The 14,630-nt window shown below is 40.0% G+C and overlaps 1 long non-coding RNA gene across 1 annotated transcript; it reads left to right on the forward strand.

The window, feature by feature from the left end:
* The first annotated feature begins 227 nt into the window (after nucleotides 1–227).
* LOC117510813 lies at nucleotides 228–14,347 on the forward strand. The gene is made up of 3 exons (XR_004560820.1): nucleotides 228–927; nucleotides 11,652–11,655; nucleotides 14,335–14,347. It is a non-coding gene; the product is annotated as an uncharacterized LOC117510813 (long non-coding RNA).
* Nucleotides 14,348–14,630: the final 283 nt, after the last annotated feature.

Consider the following 14,630-nt stretch of genomic DNA (forward strand, 5'->3'; position numbering starts at 1 on the left):
TATGTTCAGACATGGATTTTCCTCACGTGTGATACTATAAATCAACCTGTAGGCCTAACTTTTACTGCCGCACAGGAAATTCTACATCCACGCAGAACTGTCGGATAGGAAAATGTTTAACGTAAAACTCCATCTACTGTAAACAAGTTTCACAATGACTCCCTTTAAAAATCAAACCAAATGCTGAGTGACTGAGCACCTCCTCTATGTTGCTTTCTTACAGGTGACATAATGTCCAGGCTGCTGCACAAACTCCTCCTCACAGTGGTCCTCTGCCTGCTGCTCCTCATCACACTCCTTCCCAGCTCTGAGGTCGTCGTGGAATGGGGTCGTGGAGGCGGTCGTGGAATGGGTCGTGGAGGCGGCAGTGGCTACAACCGAGGTTGGGGGGGCCAGAGCTATAGGACCAGCCCCTGTCCAGAGCAGCGGCCCCCAGTGCAGGGAAAGTACTGGTGCAGCGGCTGCAGGTGCCATCGGAGGAGCCAATGCTCGGCTCTGCCCTGAGTCGCCCTGGGTATGGGTACGGAGGAGGCTATGGGGGATATGGAGGGTATGAGGGATACGGAGGTGGATATGGATACCCACACTTCGGTGGAGGCAATGGCGGTGGCTACGGTTCGAGGCCTGCCTACGAGTCAGAAGGGTCTGGGGATATGGAGTACTACGCTGCAGCATCCAGTGGACCTGTCTACAACAGCATCATCGTTATCATCGCCTCCATGATGTCCCTCCTGATGGACCACTGGATGGCGATCATGTAACTGATGGCAGCACAAACACAACCCTGTACAAGAATAACCCTCACCTGACAAGAAACAAATATCACCTAAACATGTTCCTTGGATGAACAAATGCTGTGACAGAAAAAATTAACTTTATTTTGACAGCGTGACGCCAGTCTTCAGTGTGAGGAAACATTATCTTTAGGTATTTATTTAGGTACTGAACAGGGACTAGAATGAGAGAGCATATCTCACCAATATTGGCCTCTCTCATTGGCTTCCTGTTAATTCTAGAATAGAATTTAAAATTCTTCCTTCTTACTTATAAGGTCTTGATAATCAGGTCCCATCTTATCTTAGGGACCTCATAGTTACCATATCCACCCCAGTAAAAGCGCTTTGCTCTCAGACTGCAGGCATTACTTGTAGTTCCTAGGGTTTGTAAGAGTAGAATGGGAGGCAGGAGCCTTCAGTTTTCAGGCTCCTCTCCTCTGAACCAGCTCCCAATTCGGATCAGGGAGACAGACACCCTCTCTACTTTTAAGATTAGGCTTAAAACTTCCTTTTTGCTAAAGCTTATAGTTAGGGCTGGATCAGGTGACCCTGAACCATCCCTTAGTTATGCTATTATAGACTTAGACTGCTGGGGGGTTCCCATGATGCACTGAGTGTTTCTTTCTCTTTTGCTCTGTATGCACCACTCTGCATTTAATCATTAGTGATTGATCTCTGCTCCCCTCCACAGCATGTCTTTTTCCTGGTTCTCTCCCTCAGCCCCAACCAGTCCCAGCAGAAGACTGCCCCTCCCTGAGCCTCGTTCTGCTGGAGGTTTCTTCCTGTTAAAAGGGAGTTTTTCCTTCCCACTGTCGCCAAGTGCTTGCTCACAGGGGGTCGTTTTGACCGTTGGGGTTTTTTCCGTAATTATTGTATGGTTTTGCCTTACAATATAAAGCGCCTTGGGGCAACTGTTTGTTGTGATTTGGCGCTATATAAATAAAATTGATTTGATTTATTTGTGTGTCATGTCAGTGAAGATCAAACTTTTTCCACAGTCCCACCTTTTCTGGAAGTCTTAAAATGTAAAGTATCTCAATTACCACACACTAAACAATTTAAAGTTTAACATTGTGGAAGCTATTAACAGGAAAAGACCATTTGAATGTATCACCAATTACATAACATTCTAATTTTAGATTATTTTTGGTTGTTTGATGAGCACCACCTTTTTTTGTTTTCCCCCCTTCCTTCTGCATTAGATGTCATTTTTCTTAATCTTCATTTATAACTTTTCATCATCCAAGTATTGTATTACGCGAGGCCAACATATGGTCACTCGGGTATTGCAAAGACCTGGCGTCCATCCATCTGTCTATCCATCTGTCTGTGCTCAGCAATAAGTCCAGTTCGAGTATTGCCACAGTCTTTACATTCACAAGGAACATTCTTGGGACACAGACTTTGGACAAATTCAAAGATGGCTAACCTTGACATATTTTAAGAGGTTAAAAGGTCACATTCTGTTTGAATCTGTTCTGCTTTGTTTTTGAGTGGCGGGGATGACAGCCAATCAGAGTAGAGCTGCACTGTGATAGTGGCTGGTCTCTTCAAAACCACTTTGCTTTGTGTTTATATGCATGTCTCTCATTTATTATGTAAAAGCTAGCGAGAAATAAACACTTCTAAAACTGAAAACATTATTTTTGGACCCTAATAACACCTCTGAACTTATTTTGTAGATGTTAGCATGGTGGCGTCACAGGCTGGTAGCTAGCTGCAAAACTGTTTCATTTGTGTGTAAATATATTCTCTTTGTCATATATTATGTAAAAGCTAGCGAGAAATAAACACTTCTAAATCCGAAAACGCCGTTTTTGGAACCTAATAACACATCTGAACTTATTTTGCGGACATTAGCATGTTGATGTCACAGGCTGGTAGCTAGCTGAAAAAGTCTTTCGTTTGTGTGTAACTATATCCCCTTTGTCATATATTATGTAAAAGATAGCAATAAATAAGCACTTCTAAAACTGAAAACGCTCTTTTTGTAACCTGATAACACATTTTGCAGCGTTAGCATGCACGCTAATTTCCGCAAACTCAAAGCTAACTTCCTATGGAGTTAAATTTGTTTCATTAATACCAGCAAGTATTCCTTGATTTGCATAACTTCCGCTTCTGTCAAAAGTTTATGTAAACGCACACGCAAAGCCTCCTGCAGGCACTGTTAAAGGGGAACAGAAATGCCCACGGATTATTTATAGCATGAATAAACACACAAAAATTAATTCTTTTGATGGGTCAAGAAACACTAAAGACCATAAAACATCTACAGATAATCTTGTTTTAGTCGTGGTCTGAGAGGCTTTGACATCGACCGGCTGCCGCCATTTATGCAGATCAGGTGGGTGACGTCACTGATGGAGGGGGAAGATGAGCCTCGTTCTGAGATTCCCTGCCAGAGGCACCAACAAAGAGGTTATATATGACTACTAGAGTCTGCACTCCCAATGCTGCCCACTAAACGCGAACATCCCTTCATGGACAGCGACATGACACCTCCTAAAAATATTGACAAGTTCCCGGATATTTTCAATGGGGATTCACAACTGAACACACTCAGATAAACGATCGCAAAATATGTGTTCTGACCTGTATATCGAGCCAGTAAAATTAATTAACATTAAATCATGTCAGGAAAGTATTAAACTTTGACACACACACATTCCGAAATATTAGTGTTGAAAGTTACACAGATCTGCACTGTTAAGCTGTGCTGCTGTGCTGAACCCAGCTGCTGCTGTTTTCACCACAGAGTGGCTCCTAAAACCATTACAATACATACATACATATATATATATATACACACACAGTAGTGTTCAGAATAATAGTAGTGCTATGTGACTAAAAAGATTAATCCAGGTTTTGAGTATATTTCTTATTGTTACATGGGAAACAATGTACCAGTAGATTCAGTACATTCTCACAAATCCAACAAGACCAAGCATTCATGATATGCACACTCTTAAGGCTATGAAATTGGGCTATTAGTAAAAAAAAGTAGAAAAGGGGGTGTTCACAATAATAATAGTGTGGCATTCGGTCAGTGGGTTCGTCAATTTTGTGGAACAAACAGGTGTGAATCAGGTGTGCCCTATTTAAGGATGAAGCCAGCACCTGTTGAACATACTTTTCTCTTTGAAAGCCTGAGGAAAATGGATGTTCAAGACATTGTTCAGAAGAACAGCATAGTTTGATTAAAAAGCTGATTGGAGAGGGGAAAACTTATACGCAGGTGCAAAAAATTATAGGCTGTTCATCTACAATGATCTCCAATGCTTTAAAATGGACAAAAAAAACAGAGAAAACAGAAAACAGAAAACAACCATCAAAATGGATAGAAGAATAACCAGAATGGCAAAGGCTCGCCCATTGATCAGCTCCAGGATGATCAAAGACAATCTGGAGTTACCTGTAAGTGCTGTGACAGTTAGAAGACACCTGTGTGAAGCTAATTTATTTGCAAGAATCCCCCACAAAGTCCCTCTGCTAAATAAAAGACATGTGCAGAAGAGGATACAATTTGACAAAGAACACATCAACTGACCTAAAGAGAAATGGAGGAATATTTTGTGGACTGATGAGAGTAAAATTGCTCTTTTTTGGTCCAAGGGCTGCAGACAGTTTGTGAGACGACCCCCAAACTCTGAATTCAAGCCACAGTTCACAGTGAAGACAGTGAAGCATGGTGGTACAAGCATCATGATATGGGCATGTTTCTCCTACTATGGTGTTGGGCCTATATATCACATACCAGGTATCATGGATCAGTTTGGATATGTTAAAATACTTGAAGACATCATGTTGCCTTATGCTGAAGAGGACATGCCCTTGAAATGGGTGTTTCAACAAGACAATGGCCCCAAGCACACTAGTAAACCAGCAAAATCTTGGTTCCAAACCAACAAAATTAATGCCTCGCAGATGTGAAGAAATCATGAAAAACTCTGGTTACACAACTAAATATTAGTTTAGTGATTCACAGGATTGCTAAAAAAGCAGTTTGAACATAACAGTTTTGAGTTTGTAGCCTCAACAGCAGATGCTACTATTATTGTGAACACCCCCTTTTCTATATATATATATATATATATATATATATATATATATATATATAATTTTATTTTATTTTTTTTACACTATTATCCTTTATTGACCGAGTTTCATTCATGAAGTCAGTGGTGTGTGTGCACGTCTGTGTGTGAGTGGTGTGTGTAAGTGTCGTCCATGTCATCGGACGACACAGGCACTGGCAGGAAACATATACCTGTTTATCAACCAAATGTCACGGACAAAGTGAGAAGAATAACCAAAACCACTTACTTATGGAAGGAAATATTGTCTCCCTTGTTCCTCTGTTTGTGACTTTGCCAACATGCACAGCTTTCTGGCATAGTCCACCTGTTTGTTGACGAGAACAGAACTTCAATGAGCGAACTCAGTAAACTGCACTCGTCCCCAGCAGAGGAGACCCCAACCAGTGACGTCAACCGGACGTGCCCTCCACTGACTTCACCCAATGGCGATTTACATGTCAATTTAGCGGCGAATTTGATTCAAATAATATTATCTACACTGCACTCAAACATTCTGCAACTGTACTTAATTTTTACCAAGGAATACACAAACAAATTCTCAAAAAAGCATTTCTGTTCCCCTTTAAAATTTAAATATTGTTTTTGATTGAGTGATTAATAGAGGGGCTCCAATGAACATGTACAAATTGTATGTAAGAAAACAGGATCTTAATAATTAATTAGACAACTGCAAATTATAAAGAACACAAGGCTCATACGGCCGAGGGTATTTTAGCATTGCATTATACAACCCCTGGCAAAAATTATGGAATCACCGGCCTCGGAGGATGTTCATTCAGTTGTTTAATTTTGTAGAAAAAAAGCAGATCACAGACATGACACAAAACTAAAGTCATTTCAAATGGCAACTTTGTGGCTTTAACAAACACTATAAGAAATCAGGAAAAAAAATTGTGGCAGTCAGTAACTGTTACTTTTTTAGACCAAGCAGAGGGGAAAAAATATGGAATCACTCAATTCTGAGGAAAAAATTATGGAATCATGAAAAACAAAAGAACGCTCCAACACATCACTAGTATTTTGTTGCACCACCTCTGGCTTTTATAACAGCTTGCAGTCTCTGAGGCATGGACTTAATGAGTGACAAACAGTACTCTTCATCAATCTGGCTCCAACTTTCTCTGATTGCTGTTACCAGATCAGCTTTGCAGGTTGGAGCCTTGTCATGGACCATTTTCTTCAACGTCCACCAAAGATTTTCAATTGGATTAAGATCCGGACTATTTGCAGGCCATGACATTGACCCTGTGTAAGACACACAGGGTCAATGTCACAGTTTTTGCTCTATAGCAAGATGCATTATCATCTTGAAAAATGATTTCATCATCCCCAAACATCCTTTCAATTGATGGGATAAGAAAAGTGTCCAAAATATCAACGTAAACTTGTGCATTTATTGATGATGTAATGACAGCCATCTCCCCAGTGCCTTTACCCGACATGCAGCCCCATATCATCAATGACTGTGGAAATTTACATGTTCTCTTCAGGCAGTCATCTTTATAAATCTCATTGGAACGGCACCAAACAAAACTTCCAGCATCATCACCTTGCCCAATGCAGATTCGAGATTCATCACTGAATATGACTTTCATCCAGTCATCCACAGTCCACGAATGCGTTTTCTTAGCCCATTGTAACCTTGTTTTTTTCTGTTTAGGTGTTAATGATGGCTTTCGTTTAGCTTTTCTGTATGTAAATCCCATTTCCTTCGGTCTTTGGTTTCCTTCGGTCACAGACGTTTCCTCCAGTTTCCTCCCATTCGTTCCTCATTTGTTTTGCTGTGCATTTTTGATTTTGAGACATATTGCTTTACGTTTCTGTCTTGACGCTTTGATGTCTTCCTTGGTCTACCAGTATGTTTGCCTTTAACAACCTTCTCATGTTGTTTGTATTTGGTCCAGAGTTTAGACACAGCTGACTGTGAACAACCAACATCTTTTTCAACATTGCGTGATGATTTACCCTCTTTTAAGAGTTTGATAATCCTCTCCTTTGTTTCAATTGACATCTTGCGTGTTGGAGCCATGATTCATGTCAGTCCACTTGGTGCAGCAGCTCTCCAAGGTGTGATCACTCCTTTTTAGATGCAGACTAACGAGCAGATCTGATTTGATGCAGGTGTTAGTTTTCGGGATGAAAATTTACAGGGTGATTCCATAATTTATTCCTCAGAATTGAGTGAGTCCATATTTTTTTCCCTCTGCTTGGTCTAAAAAAGTAACCGTTACTGATTGCCACAATTATTTTTCCTGATTTCTTATAGTGTTTCTTAAAGCCAGAAAGTTGCCATTTGAAATAACTGATCTGCTTTTTTTCTACAAAATTAAACAACTGAATGAACATCTTCCGAGGCCGGTGATTCCATAATTATTGTCAGGGGTTGTATTTATTCTTACATAAACCACCTCCCAGCAGGGTCAGAGTTCACAAATAATATAATTCTTGTTTCTGTCTTGCATGCATTCACTTTTTGACACGTGGTTTTTGCAGTGGAGATGTTTCATGATGATGTATTCAAAAGATTTCTATTTGCTTTAGCTGTGATGGTAGTGTGTGTGTGTGTGTGTGTGTGTGTGTGTGTGTGTGTGTGTGTGTGTGTGTGTGTGTGTTGTGTGTGTGTGTGTGTGTGTGTGTGGTGTGTGTGGTGTGTGTGTGTGGTGTGTGTGTGTATACAGTGAGGAAATAAGTATTTGAACACCCTGCGATTTTGCAAGTTCTCCCACTTAGAAATCATGGAGGGGTCTGAAATTTTCATCTTAGGTGCATGTCCACTGTGAGAGACATAATCTAAAAAAAAAAAAAAAAACAATCCAGAAATCACAATGTATGATTTTTTAATAATGTATTTGTATGCTACTGCTGCAAATAAGTATTTGAACACCTACCAACCAGCAAGAATTCTGGCTCACACAGACCTGTTAATTTTTCTTTAAGAAGCCCTCTTATTCTGCACTCTTTACCTGTATTAATTGCACCTGTTTGAACTGGTTACCTGTATAAAAGACACCTGTTCACACACTCAATCACACACTCCAACCTGTCCACCATAGCCAAGACTAAAGAGCTGTCTAAGGATACCAGGGACAAAACTGTGGACCTGCACAAGGCTGGGATGGACTACAGGACAACAGGCAAGCAGCTTGGTACAAGACAACTGTTATGATTATTTATTAGAAAGTGGAAGAAACACAAAATGACTGTCAATCTCCCTCGGTCTGGGATTCCATGCAAGATCTCACTTTGTGGGGTAAGGATGATTCTGAGAAAGCTCAGAACTACACAGGAGGACCTGGTCAATGACCTGAAGAGAGCTGGGACCACAGTCACAAAGATTACATTAGTGATGCTATCATGGTTTAAAATCCTGCAGGGCAGCCATGTCCCCCTGCTCAAGCCAAACATCATACTCTGGGGGTGCGCTTCTGCAAAGGGGACAGGACGACTGCACCATATTGAAGGGAGGATGGATGGGGTCATGTATTGCGAGATTTTGGCAAACAACCTCCTTCCCTCAGTAAGAGCATTGAAGATGGGTCATGGCTTCCAGCATGACAATGACCCCAAACACACAGCCAGGACAACTAAGGAGGGGTTCCGTAAGAAGCACTTCAAGGTCCTGTAGTGGCCTGGCCAGTCTCCAGATCTGAACTCAATAGAAAATCTTTGGAGGGAGCTGAAACTCCAAACCTGAAAGATCTAGAGAAGATCTGTATGGAGGAGTGGACCAGAATCCCTGCTGCAGTGTGCAAACCTGGTGAAAAACTACAGGAAACGTTTGACCTCTGTAATTGCAAACAAAGGCTACTGCACCAAATATTAACATTGATTTTCACAAGTGTTCAAATACTTATTTGCAGCAGTAACACAGACATAAATTATTTAAAAAATCATACATTATGATTTCAGGATTTTTTTTTTTCAGATTATGTCTCTCACAGTGGACTTGCACCTAAGATGAAATTTCAGACCCCTCCATGATTTCTAAGTGGGAGAACTTGCAAAATTGCAGGGTGTTCAAATACTTATTTTCCTCACTGTATATATATATATATATATATATATATATATATATATATATATATATATATATATATGATTCTTTAACTACGGGCACTATTGGCCTTGTAAATATAATTTCCACCACACCATTGCCTTACAATATAAAGCGCCTTGGGGCAACTGTTTGTTGTGATTTGGCGCTATATACATGTGCTCTGATGTCACTGTTTATCTCCATAGAAACTACCCAAACAATCTTTCATACAAACTGTTTAAAGGGACATTACAGTGTTGTGGTAGAAATTACGGCAATAGTGTGGGACAACTACATTTTGTTTAAAAAAAAATCACAACAGTTGTATGACATTGAATACCCCAATTATGTTTTGATTATTTTACTGATATTTTATCAGAGATATTTTAAAACATTAGAAAAAATGTTTCTTTACCATTCATTTTTATCATTGAAGATCAAAAGTCTGGGTGTGGGACAAGCACAAAACGGCAATATTTGCATATAATGATGCTGAAAAAAGGTGAAAAGTCATCATAGACTACTAGAACAAATTTCTTAACACACTTTTATTGTAAAGATAACTATAAAAGTGTGAAATTTCCCCTTTTTTTGTTTTCCATACAATATTATCAAAGGACATAATAAGTGCTCGTAGTCTAAGAATCACCCATTTATGAGTTCAATGGTACGAATATTTCATGAGGTGAAAGCTGGAACAAACCATTCAAGGAGGCGAAAGAATGCAAAAACATTCATTATTTATTTTATATAACGGCTAAAACAGATCCTTGTCATTTGATATTTTATTAATTTATAAACAATAGAAAAGGGACTTACATTTTGGTATTCCACTGTAACGTGTGGACTATATGTGATGCTGTGCACTGACTTCAGACTTCCATAAAAAAAAAAGACTTTGTGTAATTCCTCAGTCCAGTCAAAAATCACATCAGCTATTCATTTGAACAGCTCTTCATGCATCCAGACGGCTTACAGTGGCATGGATTTTGTGTGTGTGTGTGCGCGCGTGTGTGTGTTACAAGAATTAGCAGCGTCAGTTAGCTCAATCAAATTATCATCTTGGTAGAGTCGTTGTCCCCCACACGTGCGCATGCACACACACACACACGCAACCGGGACGGCGCTTGTGCGCGTGTGTAAAAAAGATGGTGTGCATCCTCAGTGCAGCGAAAAAAAATTACATCAGAAATTAGTCCAGCTTTTCATTCTTTCTTCCTGCTAACAGCCTCCAGACAGCGCACTTGATTTGTTTAGTGTGTGTGCGCACGTGTGCAGAGTGCAATGGTATCAAAAGTATGGAACCAAATTTGCATTCTCAATGGAACCAAGCCACACTCTAAATGCAACACAAATGGGATGAATTAATCCATGTCATGTGACATACAAAGCACCTCCAGTGCTGTGCATAATATTTAGGTATGTGTAATTTGATGAGCAGCATCACTAATTACTTTTTCATCCATTCAAACTAATTAAAAGATGCAAAATATGCAAATTCAAATTGGGTTGAAAATCAAATTCTTTACTTTGACTTTTGCCAAAATGAATTCTCTAAGTGGCAGCACAGCGGGGTAGTGGTTAGCTATGTTGCCTCACAGCAAGAAAGTCCTGGGTTCAATTCCAACCTGGTCCTTTCTGTGTGGAGTTTGTGTGGGTTTCCTCTGGGTGCTCTGGCTTCCTCTCATTTCCAAAGAAATACAGGTTGATGAATTGGAAACTTTAAATTGCCCATAGGTTTGAGTGAGTGTTTGTCAGTGTTTTGGCTCTGCGGGTATAGAAAACTATTGAATGACTTCTTTAAGGGAAATTTTTGGGTCAACCTTCATTGACCGAGGCAGCGGCGGAGGGACGAGGTTGGCCTGTGAGCTAACCAAGACAGCGGCGGAGGAGCGAGGTTGGCCCGTGAGCTAACCGAGGCAGCGGCGGAGGAGCGAGGTTGGCCCGTGAGCTAACCGAGGCAGCGGCGGAGGGACGAGGTTGGCCCGCGAGCTATCCGAGGCAGCGGCGGAGGAGCGAGGTTGGCCCGCGGGCTAACCGAGGTAGCAGTGGACGGCGGAGGAGAGAGGCTGAGGTACAGAGAGAGTGGTTGGTGGGGAAAACTGCCTGAGTGGCTGGTCCGGAGAGAGCTGTCCGGCGGGGAAACGTGGTTGACCGGTGAGGCAACTAAAAGTAGTCGGCTATAAGCAGGTGCGTGCTGGCAGCTAGCAGCTTAGCATAAGTAACAGGACCGAGCTTATTAATCATTATGGGGCCAAAAAAGAGCGGCACAGAGCCATCAGAGTCAAACATAAGATCAGTCCCTTTAAGCATAAGTCCAACCATTGAAAAGGAGCTAGAGGACATTAAGAAGTCTCTGAACTTTATAACACTGGACATGCAAAACATATCGAACCAACAAAAAACAATTATAGACTTAATGGCCCAAGTGAATGAACTGCAACAGCAAAATATGGAGAAAGACGTGAAGATTAAAACTCTTGAAAATAGAGTATCAGAGCTTGAACAATATTCCAGGATAAACGATCTTATGGTTACAGGCCTTGACATCAAACCAAGAACTTATGCAAGAGCAGTAACCAACGAAGAGCAGCCTACTGACAAAGACCTGGAATCAATGGAGCAGCAGGTGGTCACCTTCTTTGCTACCAAAGGAATTACAATGAACACGCAGGATATAGAGGCATGTCATCTGTTGCCCCGAAAAGACAAGCAACAAAAATCAGCAATAATAGTAAGGTTTGTTAATAGGAAACATAAGTTAACCATATTAAAGCAGGGAAAGAAACTTAAAGGGACCAAGGTATACATAAACGATCATCTGACCAAAAAAAATGCAGATATAGCTAGAAAAGCCCATCTACTAAAGAAACAAAACAAAATCCAAGGAACATGGATCTTTAACTGCAGAGTTTACATAAAACTATTAGGTACACCAGAAGAAGCTAAGCAAAGAAGAACATGAACTGAACAAATACAATTGAAAAATGAAATATAAATAAAAAATCTAGATAGTTTTACCTTCAATTCAAAATGACAAATTAAACATTAACAATTCCCTGCCTATAGAGGACAATGAAAGTACAAAACCAAGAAATGCAATTTAAAACTTTTGAATGTAGTGAATCTAAAATGCAACATGTTATAGATGAAGTCGACCCGGATATAAACTTTTATAATGACATAAATGATGACTGCATGTATTATTAAGACCAGCAAATACCAACTCAGAATAAACCTAATGAGATGTTGTCAATTGTCCACTTCAATAGTCGCAGTCTTCATGCAAATTTTGAAAAGATAAAAGATTACTTGAACCAATTGGGTACTTTGTTTAATGTATTAGCAATTTCAGAAACTTGGATAAAAAATGATGAAACAAACAACTGTTAGAAGATGTTAGAAGATTATGAGATGTTTGCACAGAGCAGAAACAAAAAAAATGGAGGTGGTGTGGCATTATATGTGGATAAAAACTTACATGCAAAACAGATTGACAACATGACATTGGCTATTGATGATATTATGGAGTGTATAACAATTGAATTGATAATGGAAAACAGAAAAAATATATTGATTACGTGTGTTTACAGATCTCCTGGATCAAGCATTGAAATGTTTACGGAACTAATGCATAACTTGTATACGAAAATGGAACATAAAGATGTTTTTATATGTGGGGATTTTAACATAGATTTATTAAAAATGAGTACACATAAGCCTACGGAAAATTTTATAGATACTATGTATATTCCACTGTTAAAGGAGATTTTTTTAATGAAAGATGTGCGGACGGGTCCGCGCGTCGGGACGCAGCCGGCGCGGTGCGGTGGCACAGGAAAAACACCTCCGTGTTGATAACCATTTGTAAAATCCAGGCGGCTTTTGATGGCTTTCAGTGGAGTGAGTATATGAAAAATTGTTTAACAGCTGGACATGTTCCAACTTGTCCTTAAGGCTTCCAACGGAGGTGTTTTTCCTGTGGCGGAGCGTCACAGCGGCTGCGAGCCGACGCTGCAATCCGTCCGCACGTCTTGCATTAAAAAAATCTCCTTTAACAGTGGAATATCCGGATAAAATGCTGAAACTGACTTCTTCTGAAACTTCTCTGTTCTCTCACGACGTCCTGGATCAATAGAGCCTGAAATGTGGAGGTTTTCAGCTTGAAACAGGCTGACGACGGCGCCTGAGAGCGCTGCGCGACGTCTCGCACCGTGGGAAGTCCTTAAAGCGACAGTATCACCTCAAAATCTCTCATCAGCTGTTAAAATTTTCACCGAAAACCAGCTTAATTTTTCGAACCGTGTCCACTTCGATGTGTCTCACAGGTTTAGAAAAAATTTTGATCAAACAAAGCGCCAGTCTCTCAGCAACTTCTCAGACAAAGGAATTCCGACAAGGGGCTGGACGACTCCTCCCACAAGGAGTGCTCAAAGGCGAATGACATCACCGACAGGCGTGGAAAAACTCACACATGCGCACGAGGGTTCAAGCATGTCTGACGTAAAAACATATGAATGAAATCCATATAGTTTTTGAAAAAAATAAAAAGGACCTATACTTTATTGACAGACCTCATATGTACAAATAGGAGAATATAAGTCTTTGTTTAAACAGATACATTGTGGAGTTCCACAAGGGTCCGTTTTAGGACCTAAACTTTTTTTAATTTATATTAATGACTTGCAATTCATCTCTGAAAAACCGAAATTTATCCTCTTTGCTGATGACACGATAGTATGTTCTGGGACAAACCTGGAACAACTTGTGATCGAAATGCAAATAGAAATTATTAAATTAAAAAATTGGTTTGATAGTAATAAATTGTCACTTAATATTTCAAAGACAAATTAATGCTCTTTGGAAACCGAGAAATGAAAACAAAAGTAAATCTTAAAATGACATGGTTCCTATTGAAAGGGTAACCAACATAGATTTTTAGGAATAATAATCGATCACAGGATGTGCTGGAAACCCCACATTGCTAGCATACAATCCAAAATGGCCAGAAGTATTTCCATAATGGGGAAAGCCAAACATTTCTTAGATCAGGAGTCCTTATATATTATTTATTGCACATTAATATTACCATATATTAGCTATGGCATTGAGGTATGGGGTAATACATATAAAAGTAATGTAGACACACTTTTTAAGTTACAGAAAAGGGCAATAAGAATCATCCATAATGTAGGCTTCAGAGATCATATGAGTACATTGTTTTTACAATCCAAAATACTAAAATTTAGAGATCTTGCAGAATTTAAAACTTTACAAATTATTTTTAAAGTGTAACAAAACCTACTATCAGATAACCTCCAAAAATTGTTTAGTGAAAGAGAGGGAGATTACAATCTAAGAAGGAAATATAATTTAAAAAACAGTGTGCTCGTACAACAATGAAATAAATGTGCCTTACGAGACATGTGTTGTGTGGGCCGCTGAAGAGGAGGTACTGCTGGCCCACCACCACAAGATGGCGCTCGGAGCGACCGGGAGTGACAGCTGTCACTCATCGTCCGTACCAACTGTCACTCATCCACTACACATCACCACCACCATAAAGGTCGGACTGCAACTTTTTGGCTTATCCATTGTCCGTTCATTAACGCCCCCTGTTGTGGGTCCGTGTCACAACACTTTTACAACAACATGGGGTGGATTTATGGAATAACCTGAGGACATCAAAGTATGTACTACAGTACATCAATTCAAAAG

Source organism: Thalassophryne amazonica, chromosome 5, assembly GCF_902500255.1.
Source record: "Thalassophryne amazonica chromosome 5, fThaAma1.1, whole genome shotgun sequence".
Lineage (NCBI taxonomy): Eukaryota > Metazoa > Chordata > Actinopteri > Batrachoidiformes > Batrachoididae > Thalassophryne > Thalassophryne amazonica.